The sequence below is a fragment of the Coturnix japonica genome, unplaced genomic scaffold, assembly GCF_054131305.1.
Source record: "Coturnix japonica strain WE unplaced genomic scaffold, WE-NBRP24 Scf047, whole genome shotgun sequence".
In the NCBI taxonomy this organism is placed as follows: Eukaryota; Metazoa; Chordata; class Aves; order Galliformes; family Phasianidae; genus Coturnix; species Coturnix japonica.
Window position 1 is genome coordinate 802,768 of NW_028188950.1, and position 9,976 is coordinate 812,743.

The 9,976-nt window shown below is 43.9% G+C and overlaps 1 long non-coding RNA gene across 1 annotated transcript; it reads left to right on the forward strand.

The window, feature by feature from the left end:
- The first annotated feature begins 2,016 nt into the window (after window positions 1–2,016).
- LOC146752289 (uncharacterized) lies at window positions 2,017–7,059 on the forward strand. Its single transcript, XR_014940687.1, has 2 exons — window positions 2,017–4,842; window positions 4,966–7,059. It is a non-coding gene; the product is annotated as an uncharacterized LOC146752289 (long non-coding RNA).
- The last annotated feature ends 2,917 nt before the right edge of the window (window positions 7,060–9,976 follow it).

Genomic DNA, 9,976 nt, shown 5'->3' on the forward strand with positions numbered 1-9,976 from the left:
GTTGTGATAAAATGTTTGCTCATTAAGACCGGGATGTGGTAGCATTGTGGTGGAGTGCTTGTTCATTAGGACCGGGATGTGATGGTGGAATATGGAGGCCACAAGGGTTGCAGAACACTCTAATTTTATGGGTAGATTGTGTACTCTGCATAGTTACAGGCAAAGCGCACCCCGATGGATACAAAGTTTCACGGAAGGACCAACCAAGGAACGACACACCAAGTGGCACGATCACGACCGACCAATTAAAGGACAATACACTCGGGATGGACCTTACAAAAGAAGTTGCAAGGGACGGGAAGGTGCGGCAGTTGGAGGAACGAGGATTCCCCTGTCGCCCAGCGCTGAATTGCCTTTTTGTTTTACCCGCTACAATTAATAAAAGTTTCTAATTGGAACATTATCGGCTCATTGCTTATAAATTGATGACAATTTGGCGCCGTGACTCGGACGGGAATACTGGCGTAGGAATGAGCCTGAGGGGGCGCCCCGCCTAAATAGGCGGCCTCAGCTCCTATCCTCCCGCCCTACTCCCGCCGACGATCCGAAATTTAAAACACAAAGGCAAGGAAAAACCGGTTAACCCTTTAAATTTCGTGCACGAAAGTCCGGACGAAGACGCAGGACAGGTGAGTATAGTCCGGTCTGGGTTGGGAATCCGGCGTGTGGCGAGTGTTGTGTGCTTGTGAAGGGGGGCCGGCAGCCGGCACTAACCCGAGCGAGTGTGGACCCCACAGTAGTGTGGTTCCCATTGCCCGCGAGGGCGTGGGCCACGACCTGGGGGAAGCGAGTGAATGCAACACTGAGTGAGGGCACGCCGAAGGGTGGGTACAGGGTATAAGCGGGACCCTTTCACCACCACAACCCCTAGGGCTGCGGGCTCTATGGAGGGTTATTCTTTGGTATTCCCCTAGAGCTACGGGCACTAGGGATGATTATTATTTAGGTGTTCCCCTAGAGCTACGGGCACTAGGGATGATTATTATTATTTAGGTGTTCCCCTAGAGCTACGGGCACTAGGGATGATTATTATTATTTAGGTGTTCCCCTAGAGCTACGGGCACTAGGGATGATTATTATTTAGGTGTTCCCCTAGAGCTACGGGCACTAGGGGGAGCTACAGACGTTGAATAAAACAAGAGAGCAAGAAGTAAAGAACGAGATGGGGCAGTGTAAAACTAAACCACCCACCCCTTCTAAACGACCATCCATTCCTAAGGACTCACCTCTAGGGTTCATGCTAATTGCCTGGACGCACTATCCAGGAACAAGAAATAAAGATAAGGCAAAGATGATTTATTATTGTATAGAAATTTGGAGCGGACAACAAATTGGCCCGGCAGTATGGTGGCCTAAGTATGGTTCTAATGAAGATTGGGTACAACAGCAATTAAATTTTTGGGTAAACTCCAAAACCCCTTTCAATCAAGAAGAAAGTGACTATGCAGCAGTATGGGTCACTCGCCCAGAGGGTTTAGGAGTCCCCATTTTTAATTTGACACGAAAAGAAAAAGATGTCGAAAAACGTAAACCTCGAAGGGAAGAGGAGGCCTTAGTGGGACCCCCACCATATGCTTTACCACCAGCAATTCCCCTACCTTCTCCTCCTCAGTTGGATCATGGGCAGATGGATTCGAGAGAGGCGGAAGTACAAAAGATAGAAGGGGGAGGGCCTGTCACACGGGCAAAGGCACGACAAAATAACCTCTACCCTTTAAGAGAAATGCCCATGGGAGGTCCACAACCTCAGATGGGGTTTATATCAGTGCCCTTAAATTCAGGGGATGTTAGAGATTTTAAGAAGGAAATGGGTAATATACTAGAAGATCCCCTGGGGGTGGCAGACAGAGTAGATCAGTTCTTAGGGCCAAATGTTTATACCTGGGAGGAACTACAATCTATTCTAAGTATACTGTTCACAGCAGAAGAGAGAGGTATGATTAGGCGTGCAGGGATGCGCATTTGGGATGCTCAACATGCCCACGGGCCCGCTGCGGATATTAAATGGCCCTTACAGAATCCGCAATGGGACCATCAAAATCAACATCATAGGACTCACATGCAGGACCTGCGAACTATCATTATCCAGGGCATTAGGGAGGCAGTCCCAAGAGGTCAGAATATAAATAAAGCTTTTAATGAAAGACAAAAGAAGGAGGAAACACCCACTGAATGGCTAGAAAGGTTACGCAAGAATTTACAACTATATTCAGGATTGGATCCCGATACACCGATAGGCCAGGCTCTGCTCAAAACACAGTTCGTAGCTAAGGCTTGGGAAGATATCCGCAAGAAACTAGAAAAGATAGAAAATTGGCAGGATCGGGGGCTTGATGAACTTTTGAGGGAAGCTCAGAAGGTATATGTAAGAAGGGAGGAAGAAAGACATAATAGGCAGGTTAGGATGATGGTAGCAGCGGTCAGAGAAAGTAGGGAATTGGAAAGGAAAATGGGGGGATGGACGCAAAATCGAATTCCAGGACAGCAAAAATTTAGGAAGCCTGAAAACAGGGAGGAGGAGAGAATATGCTATTATTGCAGGAAAAAGGGACACATGAAGAGGGACTGCAGGGTTAGAATGAGAGATGAAAAGTCCTTCCAAGAAGACTAGGGGTGTCAGGGGCTCTATATATTGGGGACCCAGAAACAACAGGAGCCCTTGATAAAATTGAAAATTGGTCCCCAAGCTGAGGAGGTAGAGTTTCTAGTAGATTCAGGAGCAGAAAGGTCTACTATACAACAGATCCCCCTCGGATGCAAACCTTCCCGGGAAACTACCAAAGTAATAGGAAAAATAAAACAATATCCTATTTCCCTGGAAGGAAGGAGGGGTCTCAAACCAGAAATAGATAGATTAGTGAGCAAAGGATTACTGGAACCCTGTATGTCCCCATTTAATACCCCTATATTACCGGTAAAGAAACCTGATGGAACATATCGGTTGGTTCATGATCTGAGGGAAATTAACAAGCGCACTGTATCTAGGTTCCCAGTTGTAGCTAATCCCTATACATTGCTAAGTAAATTAGGGCCCGACAACTTGTGGTATAGTGTCATAGACTTAAAAGATGCTTTTTGGGCTTGCCCTTTAGATGAGACATGCCGCGATTTTTTTGCATTTGAGTGGGAAGACCCAGATACTAACAGAAAACAGCAATTAAGGTGGACTGTACTCCCCCAAGGCTTCACAGAATCCCCTAATTTGTTTGGGCAAGCCCTAGAACAGATCCTGCAAGAGTATCAGCTAGATCCTGATACCAAATTAATACAGTATGTAGATGATCTATTAATTGCTGGAGAGGATGAGGGAAAGGTTCGGAAAGAAAGTATTAAATTGCTGAACTTTTTGGGACTGAAAGGACTTAAAGTATCAAAAAGGAAATTGCAATTTGTGGAAGAGGAGGTTAGATATCTAGGGCATTACCTGAGTAAAGGAGAAAAGAAGATAGATCCTGAAAGGATACAAGGAATATTGTCCCTGAAGTCGCCAAACAATAAGAGACAAATAAGACAATTGCTGGGATTAGTGGGATATTGTAGACAATGGATTGAAAATTATAGCAGTAAAGTAAAGTTTCTATATCAAAAGCTCAGTACCGATGGATTAATAAAGTGGGATAGACAAGATGAAGAGAATCTACAAAAGCTGAAGGAGGATCTCATCAATGCCCCTGTCTTGAGCCTGCCTGACTTAAAAAGACCCTTTTATTTATTCGTTAACATAGACAGTGGTACAGCGTATGGGGTTTTAACACAGGATTGGGCAGGGAAGAAGAAACCCGTTGGATATTTGTCAAAATTATTAGACCCTGTGAGCCGAGGATGGCCCACTTGCTTACAAGCAATTGTTGGGTGTGCGTTATTGGTAGAAGAAGCCAGGAAAATTACTTTTAACAGCAATATAAAGGTACTATCTCCCCACAATATTAGAAATGTGCTCCAACAAAAAGCTGAAAAATGGATATCTGATTCTCGTCTTCTAAAGTATGAGGGTATCTTACTGGAAGCCCCTAACTTAACCCTGGAGACCACAAGTCTCCAGAATCCTGCAGAATTCTTATATGGAAAACCCGAAAATGTGGGACTCATTCATAACTGTTTACATACGATAGAAGAACAAACAAAAATCAGACCAGATTTAGAAGAAGAAGAATTAAGAGAAGGGGAAAAATTATTTGTGGATGGATCCTCTAGAGTAGTGGAGGGAAAGAGAAGATCAGGTTATGCAATAGTAGATGGAAAGACCCTCCGGGTATTGGAATCAGGACCCTTGAGTAACACTTGGTCAGCTCAAGCTTGCGAGCTGTATGCTGTTTTACAGGCACTAAAAAGATTACAGGGAAAAGAGGGCACTATCTATACCGATTCCAAATATAGTTATGGGGTAATACATACCTTTGGGAAGATTTGGGAAGAAAGGGGATTGATAAATTCCCAAGGAAAGGACTTAATACATCAAGAATTAATAAAGCAACTCTTAGTGGCCCTACGAAAACCAAAGAAGATAGCGGTGGTACACCTTAGAGGACACCAACAGGGGACCGATTACAAGACTAGAGGAAATAATGCAGCAGACCTAGAAGCTAAGCAAGCTGCCCTGAGGGAATTGGTCCTGAGGCAGGAGAGGCAGGAAGAATTGACACATGATGAGGCCCCTTCGTTTACACCGAAGGAAGAACAAAAACTGAATCAAATGGGAATAACTAAAAACACAGAAGGGAGGTGGTATCTAGCTGACGGGAGAGAGGTACTGCCTAAGTCAATAGCATCTCAGGTGCTGACCCAGTTGCACGAACGGACCCACTGGGGAAGCCAAGCTTTAATAGATCATTTTGCCACTAAGTACATGTGTATAGGCCTACATAATTTAGCTAGACATATTACTCAAGGATGTATTACGTGCTTAAAGATAAACAGAGCCGTACAAAGAAAACTGCCTATGGGGGGAAGACCCTTGGCCACTAGGCCATTTTCTAGAGTCCAAATTGACTTTACCGAATTTCCTAAAGTAGGAAGATATAAATATGTATTAGTCATAATAGACCACCTCACACATTATGTAGAGGCATTCCCCACAACTAAAGCAACAGCTCAGGTAGTAACAAAAATATTACTCGAGCAAATCATCCCTAGGTATGGGGTAACAGAAGTAATAGATTCAGATCAAGGACCACACTTTACATCAAGAATCACTAGAAATATAGCTGAAGCCTTGGGAATAAAATGGGAAGAACATACTCCCTGGCACCCACAGAGTTCAGGGCGAGTAGAGAGAATGAATGGGGAACTAAAAAAGCAATTGGCCAAATTAACACTAGAAACTAAGCTCTCATGGATAAAATGCATTCCCCTTGCCCTCTTAAACCTTAGGGCCCAGCCCCGGGCTGACATAGGAATATCTCCCTTCGAAATGTTATACGGAATGCCATATGATGCAGGAACCCCTAAAGATCACCCGGGGGTGTTAGATAAGAACATTCAAGCTTATATCACGGAATTAATGAAGTATAAACAGGAATTGTGGAAAAAGGGACAATTGACTCAAAGACCCCCTCTGGACATTACCCTCCATCGAATAAAGCCTGGAGATTGGGTTCTGATAAAGACCTGGAGAGAAACCACACTGCAGCCTCGCTGGGAAGGTCCCTATCTGGTATTATTGACTACCAATACTGCCATCAGAACTGCTGAAAAAGGATGGACACATGCTAGTCGTGTTAAGGGTCCAGTACAAAATCACGAATGGAGAGTCACTAGTCCAGCGGGTGATTTGAAAGTAAAACTGTCACGAAACCCTCCGTCAAGGAAAATGAGAACATGAATTAACAATGATTGTATAAACGTATCAGTATAGAATTTAATGTAGAAGGGAATATTTTGACTATTGTGAATGCAACTGTTGGGATATGTTTTAGAAAGGTAGTGGACCCACTGCGGAAACAGGGATACACAAATTGGTTATTAGCCTTCAGAGTGGCCGTGGAAATTTTAATAGAAGGGGGTAAACCTGGGGGTGAATTTAGATCCTTACCAGCATCACTTAAGTGTATAACCAGTGGGAAAAAGAATAGGGTGCAGTACCCCAAAGACCCACTTAAAAGGGAAGCAAAACCAGCCCCTCCTGAAGAATACTCTTGCTGCCGAGAAGATTATACACCCCATGGCTCGAGGCAACCGAGTCGATGGGCGAGGCAGAGGAGATAAAACATGTGGAGGGGTCTGCTCCATTATGAATGAATCCAAAGATTTAGAATCCAGAAGATACCCCAAGACTGGAAATAACTCCCCCGAACAATTAAAGACGCACTACTGCAGTGGGAAAACTGCCTATCTAAAAACTAGCTCAATTGATAATAATATTAAGTCTCATTAATGAGGGTTGGGGTACAGAGGTACAGACACATGAGCCATTTAAGTGGTCCCATCAGAAGTAGTGTTACAAAATAGAAGGGGGTTGGATCTTCTCCTATTGCAGCAAGGGGGACAATGTGTGGCTCTTAAAGAACAATGTTGCACCTACGCTGATCAAACGGGGGTAGCAATAGATACAATGGCTGAACTAAGAAAACAGAACAAAGAAAAAGAGCCCAGGAGTCGACAAGAACTAAAACGGTTTAATGAGCAAAACAAAATAGTACAATAAAAGAAAAGGGGGGACTGTGATAAAATGTTTGCTCATTAAGACCGGGATGTGGTAGCATTGTGGTGGAGTGCTTGTTCATTAGGACCGGGATGTGATGGTGGAATATGGAGGCCACAAGGGTTGCAGAACACTCTAATTTTATGGGTAGATTGTGTACTCTGCATAGTTACAGGCAAAGCGCGCCCCGATGGATACAAAGTTTCACGGAAGGACCAACCAAGGAACGACACACCAAGTGGCACGATCACGACCGACCAATTAAAGGACAATACACTCGGGATGGACCTTACAAAAGAAGTTGCAAGGGACGGGAAGGTGCGGCAGTTGGAGGAACGAGGATTCCCCTGTCGCCCAGCGCTGAATTGCCTTTTTGTTTTACCCGCTACAATTAATAAAAGTTTCTAATTGGAACATTATCGGCTCATTGCTTATAAATTGATGACAACAGTCACCCGTGGTTGCTTATATATTCAGAAAGATACTCTAAGAGGGTAATTCAGTGCACCTAGAAATTAAAATAGAAGTTCCTTAGTCAGAAGTATTCCACAGCCAGGTTTTCAGCTCGCTACCACTACATTAAAAAGGAGAATCCAATTAGTGGTGTGGGTCATTGATATTGTTCCAGGGGGAACTGTGGCTGTTCCATGCCCACAGGGTAGAAGACAGACAGTCTTCCTCTAAGCCACATAAACAGCTGCTTAGTGCTCCCAAAGGGAATGCTCACCAGTTGTTTCCAACTTGAAGGTCATCTTCTGGCCAGCAGCCTAGCAGATGTATTCTCCAGCATCTTTCTTCTCCAGCTGCTCCACAACCAGACGCCGTGTTTTGCCCACAGATTCCATTCTGAACTTTCTGGAGGAGGCAAGCAGTCTTCCATCCTTGAACCATTTTACTTCGGTTGTATCCTGTGCTACTTCACAGCTGAGGGAGGCACTTGCTGCCAGGGCAGCACTCACCTCTTTCTGCACCTGCTCCTGGTTTATAAACACAGGTTTTGGCTCTGAGGGAAGAAAAGAAAAAGTATTGACTGAGGGACTGAAATGAGACCAACTTGCAGGTTTGTATGTACAGGTTGGAACAGGTTTAGGTTACCACTTGTGCCCAAACTAATAGCCTTCACTAGAGAATATCAGCTCTTCTGTTGAAACAAAGTGTCAAATCTAGGCAAGAAAGAACCTAGGAACTGAAGGAACCAAGAGGGTCCTTGAACACCAGTCCCATGGTTGCAAGTCACTATGCAAACATATTGAACCCAAAAGAACATCTGTCCTGCAGGCAACCAAAACCTGAGCTCCTTTAACTTAAGACCCACTGTGAAACATCAAAACACATAAACATGCGATAGTCAAACCACTGGCTGCCTTTTCATGACCCAGAACAGTACTCCTGGCTTCCTGAACAGACTCCTCATGGCCTCTACCATTGCCACAACTGTGACTGTCAAAGGCACAAAGGAAATATGCTCACCAACGCAGTCCTTTCTTCTTTGTGTGTGATTTGCAGATATCTATCTTACTTTGAGCTCTGGCAATAGTCAGCTCTACCAGGTCTCTTACTGTGAGTAGCAGACTCACCTATCCAGATGCAGCCTCCAACATAAAGGCATAGTAAAAAGGCAGTGTACTACTAGGAGAAGTTCCTGCTTCTCCTGCCACGAAAGGCTGCACGTAGAACATGCACTCCAGCCTCACTGCACATACTTATCTTAGTCAAATGTTTCGGTGAACAAGAATTACAGTTTGGGATCTCAGGCACTGGAGAGATTTGAATAATATCTTGAATATTGCTTCCATTGTACATATATCAGTAATTATTATTCTACAGACTGAAACAGGTCTTTGTGCCATACTAAAACCAAATACTTTCTACAAACCCAGGCAATCAAGTATAGGGAAAAAAACCTCAGCACAGACTACTGCACCTGGATCACTGTATAATGGAAACTAGATTTTACTTTACTGTTCTCTGCTGTATTTCAGACAACACCTGTCTTACCTGTGACATGAATCTTGAAGGTGAGTCTCTGGCCAGCAGCCTCGCAGCTGTACTCTCCTGCACCTTTCTTCTGCACCTGGCTCACCACCAGCCGACGCTGTTTGCCCTCTGACTCCACCCTGAACTTCTTGCTCGAGGTGATCAGTTTCCCCTCCTTGTACCACTTCACCTCCGTCTTCTCCTGGGCCACCTCGCAGCTCAGCGTGGCATTTTCTGTTGGTGCAGCCTTCACCTCCTTCTGCACCTTCTGCTTGTTGATAAAGGCATCCTCTGCTTCTGGAACTGGAAAACATTGGGTAAAATATACATTAGATATGAACAACTTGTGACTGGAAGACATTAAAAGTTGCTTCTATGTTGTATTGGACCATTTCCTGGAGCAACACTGCTTTACAGTGTTTATCACACATTATAATGCATCTCAGCACAGTCCATATGGTCATCCCATCCCTCTGAGTAGTCTTTACTATCAGCTGGAACTCCTAATTTTCAGATTTCTTCTAATGAAGACAATGACAGCTCTTCATCTGTCTGTCTTTTTGATATTGCTCCACTCTGCACTGGAGATCAGCCAAATACAGCTCAATTATGAAGTGAGGACCTCAAGATCAGGAAACCATAGAAATTTAAGAGCAGAAAACCATCTTTTGAGTCTACCCTATGGTAATGATATAGCCCTTAATATGGTGAATATTTGGCCTACATTAGATTTTGTAGCTCAGTTATATGCATAAAGCATGGTTTTCTACTCTCAGCAACCCCTGATTCTTCAGAGAACTGGCTGAGGTCATCTCCTCTTAATAACTAACACATAAAGAAGAAAGTGTTTAAAGCCCACCTTACCCTTTGTGTCAACAAATGGAGTTAGCATCAGAAAGATAGCAAGTGTAATTAGTTAGGCATACACACTTCAGTTAAGGTGATTCAGTTAATCACCTTGCTAAGTAGGATCGATTGATACATTGAATCTTTTATTGATTACTTTAATGACTTTTTTATCTGATTCTCCTTTTACCAACAACTGGTTGCTGAGAGCGTTCATGCTAGTTCCTATTTGAGGAGTGGGAGAACAGATAAACCCTAAATAAATGGGCTTCCATTTCTATTCCATGGTTTGCCCTACAAAAGGCTGTAGAAGTGCAGAATATTTCTGACGCACTTACATCATGGACTTCTCTGGTGCTAGCCAGCTTCTAACAGCAGAGCAATTTTGAATAAGCTTCCTATGCTTGTTTGGGTCCCAGGAAAGATCCCAGGGTCCTGATGCTGATACCAAGACAGAGGCTCCAAGCATGAATGCAGGACTAGCAGGTGTGAGGGGGATTGACATTGCCTTTT